Consider the following 14955-nt stretch of genomic DNA (forward strand, 5'->3'; position numbering starts at 1 on the left):
ACCACAACTACGACCATGATACCCACGACTATGACAGCCATGACCACAACTACGACCATGATACCCACGACCATGACAGCCATGACCATGACTACGACCATGACAGCCACGACCATGACCACGACGACCATGACACCCACGACCATGACAGCCATGACCATGACCACGACGACCATGACACCCACGACCATGACAGCCATGACCATGACCACGACTACGACCATGATACCCACGACCATGACAGCCATGACCATGACCACGACGACCATGACAGCCACGACCATGACAGCCATGACCATGACCACGACGACCATGACACCCACGACCATGACAGCCATGACCATGACCACGACGACCATGACACCCACGACCATGACAGCCATGACCACGACTACGACCATGATACCCACGGCCATGACAGCCATGACCATGACCATGACGACCATGACACCCACGACCATGACAGCCATCACCATGACTACGACCATGATACCCACGGCCATGACAGCCATGACCACGACCATGACGACTATGACACCCACGACCATGACAGCCATGACCATGACTACGACCATGATACCCACGACCATGACAGCCATGACCACGACCATGATGACCATGATACCCACGACCATGACAGCCATGACCACGACCATGATGACCATGATACCCACGACCACGACAGCCATGATCATGACAGCCATGACCACGACCATGACAGCCATGACCATGACGACCATGACCAAGACCATGACAGCCATGACCACGACTACGACCATGATACCCACGACCATGATACCCACGACCATGATGACCATGACCACGACCATGACAGCCATGACCACGACTACGACCATGATACCCACGACTATGACAGCCATGACCATGACTATGACAGCCATGACCACGACCATGACAGCCATGACCATGACTACGACCATGATACCCATGACTATGACAGCCATGATCACGACCATGACAGCCATGACCATGACTACGACCATGATACCCATGACCACGACAGCCATGACCACGACTACGACCATGATACCCACGACCATGACAGTCATGACCACGACCATGACGACCATGACCAACGACCATGACAGCCATGACCATGACCACAACCATGACAACCATGACCATGACGACCATGACCACGAACACGACCATGACAGCCATGACCACGACCATGACCACAACCATGACAACCATGACCATGACGACCATGACAGCCATGACCACGACCACGACACCCACGACCATGATACCACTAGGCCCGGGATGATACCCTTAGGGATGATACCACTAGGCCCGGGATGATACCCTTAGGGATGATACCATTAGGGCCTGGATGATACCCTTAGGGATGATACCATTAGGGCCTGGATGATACCCTTAGGGATGATACCACTAGGCCCGGGATGATACCCTTAGGGATGATACCACTAGGCCCGGGATGATACCCTTAGGGATGATACCCTTAGGGATGATACCATTAGGGATGATACCCTTAGGGATGATACCACTAGGCCCGGGATGATACCCTTAGGGATGATACCCTTAGGGATGATACCATTAGGGATGATACCATTAGGGATGATACCAGTAGGGCCGGGATGATACCATTAGGGATGATACCAGTAGGGCCGGGATGATACCATTAGGGATGATACCAGTAGGGCCGGGATGATACCATTAGGGATGATACCAGAAGGGCTGGGATGATACCATTAGGGATGATACCACTAGGTCCGGGTTGATACCATTAGGGATGATACCAGTAGGGCCGGGATGATACCAGTAGGGATGATACCAGTAGGGATGATACCACTAGGGCCGGGATGATACCAGTAGGGCCGGGATGATACCAGTAGGGATGATACCAGTAGGGATGATACCACTAGGGCCGGGATGATACCAGTAGGGATGATACCAGTAGGGCCGGGATGATACCAGTAGGGCTGACTCCAGTAGGACCAGGATGATACCAGTAGGGATGATACCAGTAGGGCCGGGATGATACCAGTAGAGATGATACCAGTAGGGATGATACCACTAGGGCCGGGATGATACCAGTAGAAATGATACCAGTAGGGATGATACCAGTGGGGCTGGTATGATAACAGTAGAAATGATACCACTAGGGCCGGGATGATACCAGTAGAAATGATACCAGTAGGGATGATACCAGTAGGGATGATACCAGTAGGGATGATACCACTAGGGCCGGGATGATACCAGTAGGGCCGGGATGATACCAGTAGGGATGATACCAGTAGGGATGACACCAGTTGGGCCGGGATGATACCAGTAGAGATGATACCAGTAGGGCCGGGATGATACCAGTAGGGCTGACACCAGTAGGACCAGGATGATACCAGTAGGGATGATACCAGTAGGGATGATACCAGTAGGGCCGGGATGATACCAGTAGAGATGATACCAGTAGGGATGATACCACTAGGGCCGGGATGATACCAGTAGAAATGATACCAGTAGGGATGATACCAGTGGGGCTGGTATGATAACAGTAGAAATGATACCACTAGGGCCGGGATGATACCAGTAGAAATGATACCAGTAGGGATGATACCAGTGGGGCCAGGATGATACCAGTAGAAATGATACCTGTAGGGATGATACCAGTGGGGCTGGTATGATAACAGTAGAAATGATACCACTAGGGCCGGGATGATACCAGTAGAAATGATACCAGTAGGGATGATACCAGTGGGGTTGGTATGATTACAGTAGAAATGATACCACTTAGGGCCGCGATGATACCAGTAGAAATGATACCAGTAGGGATGATACCACTAGGGCCGGGATGATACCAGCAGGGATTATACCAGTAGGGCTGACACCAGTAGGACCAGGATGATACCAGTAGAGATGATACCAGTAGGGATGATACCACTAGGGCCGGGATGATACCAGCAGGGACGGGATGATATCCGTAGGGATGATACCAGTAGGGATGATACCAGTAGGGATGATACCAGAAGGGCTGGGATGATACCAGTAGAGATGATACCAGTAGGACCGGGATGATACCAGTAGGACAGGGATGATACCAGTAGGGATGATACCAGAAGGGCTGGGATGATACCAGTAGGGATGATACCATTAGGGATGATACCAGTAGGGATGATACCATTAGGGATGATACCAGTAGGGATGATACCATTAGGGATGATACCAGTAGGGATGATACCAGAAGGGCCGGGATGATACCAGTAGGGATGATACCATTAGGGATGATACCAGTAGGGATGATACCAGTAGGGATGACACCACCAGGGCCGGAATGATACCACAGTTCTGAGAATGGTAATATCCCGCAAATGGAACATTCATGCTTATAGCCTACTGCCGTGTCTGCTTTTCTGCGTTTATAATGTGCAGAAATGGCCAAATAGTTTATCAACATTTTAAGCCAAAGGTTCTGATCTGTTGCGTCGGCCTCATTGTTTAAAACAGTTTTTTTATGCTAGTGGTTATATTAATTTGGATCTATCGCATCCCACAACTGTCCCAGAATATGTTTGGAATATTTAGTTGACATGATTCCTTATTGAACATGAATCGAGTTGACATGATTCCTTATTCAACATGAATCGATTTGACATGATTCTTTATTCATCGTGAATCGAGTTGACATGATTCCTTATTCAACATGAATCGAGTTGACATGATTCCTTATTCAACATGAATCGAGTTGACGTGATTCCTTATTGAACATGAATCGAGTTGACATGATTCCTTATTCAACATGAATCGAGTTGACATGATTCCTTATTCAACATGAATCGAGTTGACATGATTCTTTATTCATCGTGAATCGAGTTGACATGATTCCTTATTGAATATGTCAGAGAGCTGTGTTTCACCGACATAGCATCATAGCTGCAGTACCCCCTGAAAAATGTGAATAAAATAGTCTTGTGTTAGTGGTCTGATGTCTTCAGCACGGGCAAAGAGCCCTCCTTTACAATTAAACATGTGAAGTTTGACAATGCTGTGGGGTTGCTTTGCTACCTCTGGTACTGGGAGGCCTTGACTCAAGGAGTCAGCAGATTATCAGTTGTTTTGGAGTCCAATTTCCAACCCACTGCCCAAAAACTGGGTCTCTATTGAAGGTTCTGGAGGACAACCCCAAACACACGTGGAAAAAGCACCCAGGAAGAAGAGATGCTGGAATGTTCTGAAGTGGCCAGCTGTGAAGAGATACTGGACTGTTCTGAAGTGGCCAGCTGTGAAGAGATGCTGGAATGTTCTGAAGTGGCCAGCTGTGAAGAGATGCTGGAATGTTCTGAAGTGGCCAGCTGTGAAGAGATGCTGGACTGTTCTGAAGTGGCCAGATGTGAAGAGATGCTGGACTGTCCTGAAGTGGCCAGCTGTGAAGAGATGCTGGAATGTTCTGAAGTGGCCAGCTGTGAAGAGATGCTGGACTGTCCTGAAGTGGCCAGCTGTGAAGAGATGCTGGACTGTCCTGAAGTGGCCAGCTGTGAAGAGATGCTGGACTGATGCTGGACTGTTCTGAAGTGGCCAGCTGTGAAGAGATGCTGGACTGATGCTGGACTGTTCTGAAGTGGCCAGCTGTGAAGGGATACTGGACTGATGCTGGACTCTACTGAAGTGGCTAGCTGTGAAGAGATACTGGACTGATGCTGGACTGTTCTGAAGTGGCCAGCTGTGAAGAGATACTGGACTGATAATGGACTGTTCTGAACTGGCCAGATGTGAAGAGATGCTGGTCTGTTCTGGAGTGGCCAGATGTGAAGAGATACTGGACTGTTCTGAAGTGGCCAGATGTGAAGAGATACTGGACTGATGCTGGACTGTTCTGAAGTGGCCAGCAGTGAAGAGATACTGGACTGATGCTGGACTGTTCTGAAGTGGCCAGCTGTGAAGAGATGCTGGACTGTTCTGGAGTGGCCAGATGTGAAGAGATACTGGACTGATGCTGGACTGTTCTGAAGTGGCCAGCTGTGAAGAGATGCTGGTCTGTTCTGGAGTGGCCAGCTGTGAAGAGATACTGGACTGATGCTGGACTGTTCTGGAGTGGCCAGCTGTGAAGAGATGCTGGGCTGATGCTGGACTCTACTGAAGTGGCTACCTGTGAAGAGATGCTGGATTGATCCTGGACTGTTCTGAAGTGGCCAGATGTGAAGAGATACTGGACTGTTCTGAAGTGGCCAGATGTGAAGAGATACTGGACTGATGCTGGACTGTTCTGAAGTGGCCAGATGTGAAGAGATACTGGACTGTTCTGAAGTGGCCAGATGTGAAGAGATACTGGACTGATGCTGGACTGTTCTGAAGTGGCCAGCAGTGAAGAGATACTGGACTGATGCTGGACTGTTCTGAAGTGGCCAGCTGTGAAGAGATGCTGGACTGTTCTGGAGTGGCCAGATGTGAAGAGATACTGGACTGATGCTGGACTGTTCTGAAGTGGCCAGCTGTGAAGAGATGCTGGACTGTTCTGGAGTGGCCAGATGTGAAGAGATACTGGACTGATGCTGGACTGTTCTGGAGTGGCCAGATGTGAAGAGATACTGGACTGTTCTGGAGTGGCCAGCTGTGAAGAGATACTGGACTGTTCTGGAGTGGCCAGATGTGAAGAGATACTGGACTGTTCTGGAGTGGCTAGATGTGAAGAGATACTGGACTGTTCTGAAGTGGCCAGCTGTGAAGAGATACTGGACTGTTCTGAAGTGGCCAGCTGTGAAGAGATACTGGACTGATGCTGGACTGTTCTGAAGTGGCTAGCTGCGAAGAGATACTGGACTGATGCTGGACTGTTTTGAAGTGGCTAGCTGTGAAGAGATGCTGGACTGATGCTGGACTGTTCTGAAGTGGCCAGATGTGAAGAGATACTGGACTGTTCTGAAGTGGCCAGATGTGAAGAGATACTGGACTGTTCTGAAGTGGCCAGCTGTGAAGAGATACTGGACTGATGCTGGACTGTTCTGAAGTGGCCAGCTGTGAAGAGACACTGGACTGATGCTGGACTGTTCTGAAGTGGCCAGATGTGAAGAGATACTGGACTGTTCTGAAGTGGCCAGCTGTGAAAAGATACTGGACTGATGCTGGACTGTTCTGAAGTGGCCAGCTGTGAAGAGATGCTGGACTGTTCTGGTGTGGCTAGATGTGAAGAGATGCTGGACTGATGCTGGACTGTTCTGGAGTGGCCAGCTGTGAAGAGATGCTGGACTGTTCTGAAGTGGCCAGCTGTGAAGAGATACTGGACTGATGCTGGACTGTTCTGAAGTGGCTAGCTGTGAAGAGATACTGGACTGATGCTGGACTGTTCTGAAGTGGCTAGCTGTGAAGAGATGCTGGACTGATGCTGGACTGTTCTGAAGTGGCCAGATGTGAAGAGATACTGGACTGTTCTGAAGTGGCCAGATGTGAAGAGATACTGGACTGTTCTGAAGTGGCCAGCTGTGAAGAGATACTGGACGGATGCTGGACTGTTCTGAAGTGGCTAGCTGTGAAGAGATACTGGACTGATGCTGGACTGTTCTGAAGTGGCCAGATGTGAAGAGATACTGGACTGATGCTGGACTGTTCTGAAGTGGCCAGATGTGAAGAGATACTGGACTGATGCTGGACTGTTCTGAAGTGGCCATATGTGAAGAGATGCTGGACTGTTCTGAAGTGGCCAGCTGTGAAAAGATGCTGGACTGTTCTGAAGTGGCCAGCTGTGAAGAGATACTGGACTGTTCTGAAGTGGCCAGCTGTGAAGAGATGCTGGACTGTTCTGAAGTGGCCAGCTGTGAAGAGATGCTGGACTGTTCGGAAGTTGCCAGCGGTGAAGAGATACTGGACAGTTCTGGAGTGGCCAGCTGTGAAGAGATGCTGGACTGTTCTGGTGTGGCCAGATGTGAAGAGATGCTGGGCTGATGCTGGACTGTTCTGGAGTGGCCAGCTGTGAAGAGATGCTGGACTGTTCTGGAGTGGCCAGATGTGAAGAGATACTGGACTGTTCTGAAGTGGCCAGCTGTGAAGAGATGCTGGACTGTTCTGGTGTGGCCAGATTAAAAGAGATGCTGGACTGATGCTGGACTGTTCTGGGATGGCCAGATGTGAAGAGATGCTGGACTGTTCTGGAGTGGCCAGATGTGAAGAGATACTGGACTGTTCTGAAGTGGCCAGATGTGAAGAGATACTGGACTGATGCTGGACTGTTCTGAAGTGGCCAGCAGTGAAGAGATACTGGACTGATGCTGGACTGTTCTGAAGTGGCCAGCTGTGAAGAGATGCTGGACTGTTCTGGAGTGGCCAGATGTGAAGAGATACTGGACTGATGCTGGACTGTTCTGAAGTGGCCAGCTGTGAAGAGATGCTGGGCTGTTCTGGAGTGGCCAGATGTGAAGAGATACTGGACTGATGCTGGACTGTTCTGGAGTGGCCAGATGTGAAGAGATACTGGACTGTTCTGGAGTGGCCAGCTGTGAAGAGATACTGGACTGTTCTGGAGTGGCCAGATGTGAAGAGATACTGGACTGTTCTGGAGTGGCTAGATGTGAAGAGATGCTGGACTGTTCTGGAGTGGCCAGATGTGAAGAGATACTGGACTGTTCTGAAGTGGCCAGCTGTGAAGAGATACTGGACTGTTCTGAAGTGGCCAGCTGTGAAGAGATACTGGACTGATGCTGGACTGTTCTGAAGTGGCTAGCTGCGAAGAGATACTGGACTGATGCTGGACTGTTCTGAAGTGGCTAGCTGTGAAGAGATGCTGGACTGATTCTGGACTGTTCTGAAGTGGCCAGATGTGAAGAGATACTGGACTGTTCTGAAGTGGCCAGATGTGAAGAGATACTGGACTGTTCTGAAGTGGCCAGCTGTGAAGAGATACTGGACTGATGCTGGACTGTTCTGAAGTGGCCAGCTGTGAAGAGACACTGGACTGATGCTGGACTGTTCTGAAGTGGCCAGATGTGAAGAGATACTGGACTGTTCTGAAGTGGCCAGCTGTGAAAAGATACTGGACTGATGCTGGACTGTTCTGAAGTGGCCAGCTGTGAAGAGATGCTGGACTGTTCTGGTGTGGCTAGATGTGAAGAGATGCTGGACTGATGCTGGACTGTTCTGGAGTGGCCAGCTGTGAAGAGATGCTGGACTGTTCTGAAGTGGCCAGCTGTGAAGAGATACTGGACTGATGCTGGACTGTTCTGAAGTGGCTAGCTGTGAAGAGTTACTGGACTGATGCTGGACTGTTCTGAAGTGGCTAGCTGTGAAGAGATGCTGGACTGATGCTGGACTGTTCTGAAGTGGCCAGATGTGAAGAGATACTGGACTGTTCTGAAGTGGCCAGATGTGAAGAGATACTGGACTGTTCTGAAGTGGCCAGCTGTGAAGAGATACTGGACGGATGCTGGACTGTTCTGAAGTGGCTAGCTGTGAAGAGATACTGGACTGATGCTGGACTGTTCTGAAGTGGCCAGATGTGAAGAGATACTGGACTGATGCTGGACTGTTCTGAAGTGGCTAGCTGTGAAGAGTTACTGGACTGATGCTGGACTGTTCTGAAGTGGCTAGCTGTGAAGAGATGCTGGACTGATGCTGGACTGTTCTGAAGTGGCCAGATGTGAAGAGATACTGGACTGTTCTGAAGTGGCCAGATGTGAAGAGATACTGGACTGTTCTGAAGTGGCCAGCTGTGAAGAGATACTGGACGGATGCTGGACTGTTCTGAAGTGGCTAGCTGTGAAGAGATACTGGACTGATGCTGGACTGTTCTGAAGTGGCCAGATGTGAAGAGATACTGGACTGATGCTGGACTGTTCTGAAGTGGCCAGATGTGAAGAGATACTGGACTGATGCTGGACTGTTCTGAAGTGGCCATATGTGAAGAGATGCTGGACTGTTCTGAAGTGGCCAGCTGTGAAGAGATGCTGGACTGTTCTGAAGTGGCCAGCTGTGAAGAGATACTGGACTGTTCTGAAGTGGCCAGCTGTGAAGAGATGCTGGACTGTTCTGAAGTGGCCAGCTGTGAAGAGATGCTGGACTGTTCGGAAGTTGCCAGCGGTGAAGAGATACTGGACAGTTCTGGAGTGGCCAGCTGTGAAGAGATGCTGGACTGTTCTGGTGTGGCCAGATGTGGAGAGATGCTGGGCTGATGCTGGACTGTTCTGGAGTGGGCAGCTGTGAAGAGATGCTGGACTGTTCTGGAGTGGCCAGATGTGAAGAGATACTGGACTGTTCTGAAGTGGCCAGCTGTGAAGAGATGCTGGACTGTTCTGGTGTGGCCAGATTAAAAGAGATGCTGGACTGATGCTGGACTGTTCTGGAATGGCCAGATGTGAAGAGATGCTGGACTGTTCTGGAGTGGCCAGATGTGAAGAGATACTGGACTGTTCTGGAGTGGCCAGATGTGAAGAGATACTGGACTGTTCTGGAGTGGCCAGATGAGAAGAGATGCTGGACTGTTCTGGTGTGGCCAGATGTGAAGAGATGCTGGACTGTTCTGGAGTGGCCAGATGTGAAGAGATACTGGACTGTTCTGGAGTGGCCAGATGTGAAGAGATGCTGGACTGTTCTGGAGTGGCCAGATGTGAAGAGATACTGGACTGTTCTGAAGTGGCCAGCTGTGAAGAGATACTGGACTGTTCTGAAGTGGCCAGCTGTGAAGAGATACTGGACTGATGCTGGACTGTTCTGAAGTGGCTAGCTGCGAAGAGATACTGGACTGATGCTGGACTGTTCTGAAGTGGCTAGCTGTGAAGAGATGCTGGACTGATTCTGGACTGTTCTGAAGTGGCCAAATGTGAAGAGATACTGGACTGTTCTGAAGTGGCCAGATGTGAAGAGATACTGGACTGTTCTGAAGTGGCCAGCTGTGAAGAGATACTGGTCCAATTTGTAAGTCGCTCTGGATAAGAGCGTCTGCTAAATGACTTAAATGTAAATGTAAATGGACTGATGCTGGACTGTTCTGAAGTGGCCAGCTGTGAAGAGACACTGGACTGATGCTGGACTGTTCTGAAGTGGCCAGATGTGAAGAGATACTGGACTGTTCTGAAGTGGCCAGCTGTGAAAAGATACTGGACTGATGCTGGACTGTTCTGAAGTGGCCAGCTGTGAAGAGATGCTGGACTGTTCTGGTGTGGCTAGATGTGAAGAGATGCTGGACTGATGCTGGACTGTTCTGGAGTGGCCAGCTGTGAAGAGATGCTGGACTGTTCTGAAGTGGCCAGCTGTGAAGAGATACTGGACTGATGCTGGACTGTTCTGAAGTGGCTACCTGTGAAGAGATACTGGACTGATGCTGGACTGTTCTGAAGTGGCTAGCTGTGAAGAGATGCTGGACTGATGCTGGACTGTTCTGAAGTGGCCAGATGTGAAGAGATACTGGACTGTTCTGAAGTGGCCAGATGTGAAGAGATACTGGACTGTTCTGAAGTGGCCAGCTGTGAAGAGATACTGGACGGATGCTGGACTGTTCTGAAGTGGCTAGCTGTGAAGAGATACTGGACTGATGCTGGACTGTTCTGAAGTGGCCAGATGTGAAGAGATACTGGACTGATGCTGGACTGTTCTGAAGTGGCCAGATGTGAAGAGATACTGGACTGATGCTGGACTGTTCTGAAATGGCCATATGTGCAGAGATGCTGGACTGTTCTGAAGTGGCCAGCTGTGAAGAGATGCTGGACTGTTCTGAAGTGGCCAGCTGTGAAGAGATACTGGACTGTTCTGAAGTGGCCAGCTGTGAAGAGATGCTGGACTGTTCTGAAGTGGCCAGCTGTGAAGAGATGCTGGACTGTTCGGAAGTTGCCAGCGGTGAAGGGATACTGGACAGTTCTGGAGTGGCCAGCTGTGAAGAGATGCTGGACTGTTCTGGTGTGGCCAGATGTGAAGAGATGCTGGGCTGATGCTGGACTGTTCTGGAGTGGCCAGCTGTGAAGAGATGCTGGACTGTTCTGGAGTGGCCAGATGTGAAGAGATACTGGACTGTTCTGAAGTGGCCAGCTGTGAAGAGATGCTGGACTGTTCTGGTGTGGCCAGATTAAAAGAGATGCTGGACTGATGCTGGACTGTTCTAGAATGGCCAGATGTGAAGAGATGCTGGACTGTTCTGGAGTGGCCAGATGTGAAGAGATACTGGACTGTTCTGGAGTGGCCAGATGTGAAGAGATACTGGACTGTTCTGGAGTGGCCAGATGAGAAGAGATGCTGGACTGTTCTGGTGTGGCCAGATGTGAAGAGATGCTGGACTGTTCTGGAGTGGCCAGATGTGAAGAGATACTGGACTGTTCTGGAGTGGCCAGATGTGAAGAGATGCTGGACTGTTCTGGAGTGGCCAAATGTGAAGAGATGCTGGACTGTTCTGGAGTGGCCAGATGTGCAGAGATACTGGACTGTTCTGGAGTGGCCAGATGTGAAGAGATGCTGGACTGTTCTGGAGTGGCCAGATGTGAAGAGATGCTTGACTGTTCTGGAGTGGCCAGATGTGAAGAGATGCTGGACTGTTCTGGAGTGGCCAGCTGTGAAGAGATGCTGGACTTTTCTGGCGTGGCCAGATGTGAAGAGATGCTGGACTGTTCTGAAGTGGCCAGATGTGAAGAGATGCTGGACTGTTCTGGAGTGGCCAGATGTGAAGAGATGCTGGACTGTTCTGAAGTGGCCAGATGTGAAGAGATGCTGGACTGTTCTGGAGTGGCCAGATGTGAAGAGATGCTGGACTGTTCTGGAGTGGCCAGATGTGAAGAGATGCTTGACTGTTCTGGAGTGGCCAGATGTGAAGAGATGCTGGACTGTTCTGGAGTGGCCAGATGTGAAGAGATACTGGACTGTTCTGGAGTGGCCAGATGTGAAGAGATGCTGGACTGTTCTGGAGTGGCCAGATGTGAAGAGATGCTTGACTGTTCTGGAGTGGCCAGATGTGAAGAGATGCTGGACTGTTCTGGAGTGGCCAGATGTGAAGAGATGCTGGACTGTTCTGGAGTGGCCAGATGTGAAGAGATGCTTGACTGTTCTGGAGTGGCCAGATGTGAAGAGATGCTGGACTGTTCTGGAGTGGCCAGCTGTGAAGAGATGCTGGACTTTTCTGGCGTGGCCAGATGTGAAGAGATGCTGGACTGTTCTGAAGTGGCCAGATGTGAAGAGATGCTGGACTGTTCTGGAGTGGCCAGATGTGAAGAGATGCTGGACTGTTCTGAAGTGGCCAGATGTGAAGAGATGCTGAACTGTTCTGGAGTGGCCAGATGTGAAGAGATGCTGGACTGTTCTGGAGTGGCCAGATGTGAAGAGATGCTGGACTGATGCTGGACTGTTCTGGAATGGCCAGATGTCCTCTATAGTCTAAAACTTTTCATAAATAAGCAGAAATGATTTATGGTTTTATTGGACACATTTATATATTGATCACTTAGATGTCCTGTTGGTTGTTGCTGTAAAAGAAGAGAAACATTTAGTTCAGTTTGGCCCCGAAACCTGTTGTTTTGTGTTGCTCCCTGTAAAATGTCACTCTGTCTTGTCATATAACGATCAGAAATGACCTCTTCAAGGTGGTCACGTTTAACAATTGAAATGTTCAGGTGAATCTTCAGAAATGTGAAAAACCATGACCTTTGTTTTGTTTTTTTCCCCTCTGTGATTTGAAGAAGAAGGCGGGTTTTTTCTCGCTTATTTTTCCTTTTCAGAGAATTGACGGGCTAAATGGGGCTCTTTCATTGGTAGTCGATGTGGTAGTAACCTATCCCGGGATAGGCTAGTACCACATCGCCCACCAATGAAAATATCCGGAGGATTTTCGAGGGGGGAGAGGAGGAGAGACATAGAGGAAGGGAAAGCAAGTGTAATGTTTATTGTTCATTTTGATAGTTTTTTTTCTCACTTTTGTTATCTATTTCACACATCTGTTTCCCATGCCAATAAAGCCCTTAAATTGAAACTGAACTGAATAAAGAGAGATAGACAGAGAGAGAGAGAGAGAGAGAGAGAGAGAGAGAGACAGAAAGAGAGAGACCCCACAGAGCCCCAGGACAGCAACACAATTGTACCCAACCAAATCATTTGAAAACAAAAAGATAATTTCTTGACACATTTGAAAGAATTTACAAAAGTGCAGAATGAGAGAGAAGGAAGATAAGGAGAAACTGAAGAGAGAGAGAGAGAACGAGAGAGAGAGAGAGAGAGAGAGAGAGAGAGAGAGAGAGAGAGAGAGAGACAGAGAGAGAGAGAGAGAGAGAGAGAGAGAGAGAGAGAGAGAGAGAGAGAGAGAGAGAGAGAGAGAGAGAGAGAACGAGAGAGAGAGAGAGAGAGAGAGAATATATCCTGAAGTGTATTCATGATAAACATTAGAACGGTTGTTTATCATCTGACAATGTGTGTATTGAAATTCATGCTGTTGAATAGTCTGATTGGAAACGGATTCTCATTGGCTGTTACATAATGAGTGTTGGTATTTAAACACACCTTGTTTGTAGGACAGGACAGGTAACGGGTCGACATGCTAACTGGGTTACAGGCCTCGATGTTTCTTTACTAGAGCGCTGCATGTTTTCTTTCAGTTTGTCTTATTTTGTAAATATATCAGTACGCGAGTCTTATTTTGTAAATATATCGGTACGCGAGTCTTATGTTGTAAATATATCGGTACGCGAGTCTTATGTTGTAAATATATCGGTACGCGAGTCTTATTTTGTAAATATATCGGTACGCGAGTCTTATTTTGTCCTGCAAGTAAAAGTCAAGATTTGCTGTTCGCCTACTCACTGTTACAATCCAACTGCATGGCCCACATTGACAACGGCAAAGAGTCCAGATCTGAATCACATCCATAACTTATGACCAGATCTGAATCACATCCATAACTTATGGCCAGATCTGAATCACATCCATAACTTATGGCCAGATCTGAATCACATCCATAACTTATGGCCAGGATCTGAATCACATCCATAACTTATGGCCAGATCTGAATCACATCCATAACTTATGGCCAGGATCTGAATCACATCCATAACTTATGGCCAGGATCTGAATCACATCCATAACTTATGGACAGATCTGAATCACATCCATAACTTATGGCCAGGATCTGAATCACATCCATAACTTATGGACAGATCTGAATCACATCCATAACTTATGGACAGATCTGAAAACATCACAGTTGGTGGAGGACACCTCTCAAACATTCAGGACTTGGAGCAGTTTGCTGCCACATTGCCAGTAGAAAGGTGAAGCTCATTAAGGACGACAAGAAGGGTTTGTCTGCAGTTATCTTGGCCAAGGACTCTGTACCTAAGTACTAGCTCTGGGGTGCCAATAACGTTGCCCATTCCATTTGTCTTTATGTTCTAAATTAAAATGATAAACTTTTAAAGTTGCCAAAAAAATGCATTGGTTCTGCAATGTATGAAAATCCAATAACAAGGTGTGTGACTAAAATATTTTCTTAAATTTAAACTTATTTTAGAAGAAATAGGGAACTATTTAAGAAAACCGCAAGGGTGTCAATATATTTGGCAGCAACTGTGTTTACTACAGGTAACAATCTTCTGGATAGTCCAGTTGTGACTGAAAATAATTACTTTGGATACCGAGTGACATTTTGTAAACCATTCTGAACCTTCATGAACCATTATGAACCTTCATGAACCATTCGGAACCTTCATGAACCATTCGGATCCTTCATGAACTATTCTGATCCTTCATGAACCATTCTGAACCTTCACGAACCATTCGGAACCCAAATGAACCATTCTGAACCTTCACGAATCATTCTGAACCCAAATTAACCATTCTGGACCTTCGTGAATCATTCGGAACCCAAATGAACCATTCTGAACCTTCATGAACCATTTGGAACCCAAATGAACCATTCTGAACCTTCATGAATCATTCGGAACCCAAATGAACCATTCTGAACCCAAATGAACAACAGCAGTGGTTTGGCTTGTTGAGGTAAGAGAGCAGATTGGTTGTCTGTGAGTTGTA

At 48.3% G+C, this 14955-nt stretch overlaps 1 protein-coding gene across 3 annotated transcripts in view; it reads left to right on the top strand.

Annotated features, from left to right (window-relative positions):
• The window catches only part of LOC135574657 (eyes absent homolog 4-like), a 166862-nt gene that overhangs the window by 121380 nt on the left and 30527 nt on the right, over nucleotides 1-14955 (top strand). The window lies entirely within an intron of this gene.

The sequence above is a fragment of the Oncorhynchus nerka genome, linkage group LG13 (genome assembly GCF_034236695.1).
Source record: "Oncorhynchus nerka isolate Pitt River linkage group LG13, Oner_Uvic_2.0, whole genome shotgun sequence".
NCBI classification, from domain to species: domain Eukaryota; kingdom Metazoa; phylum Chordata; class Actinopteri; order Salmoniformes; family Salmonidae; genus Oncorhynchus; species Oncorhynchus nerka.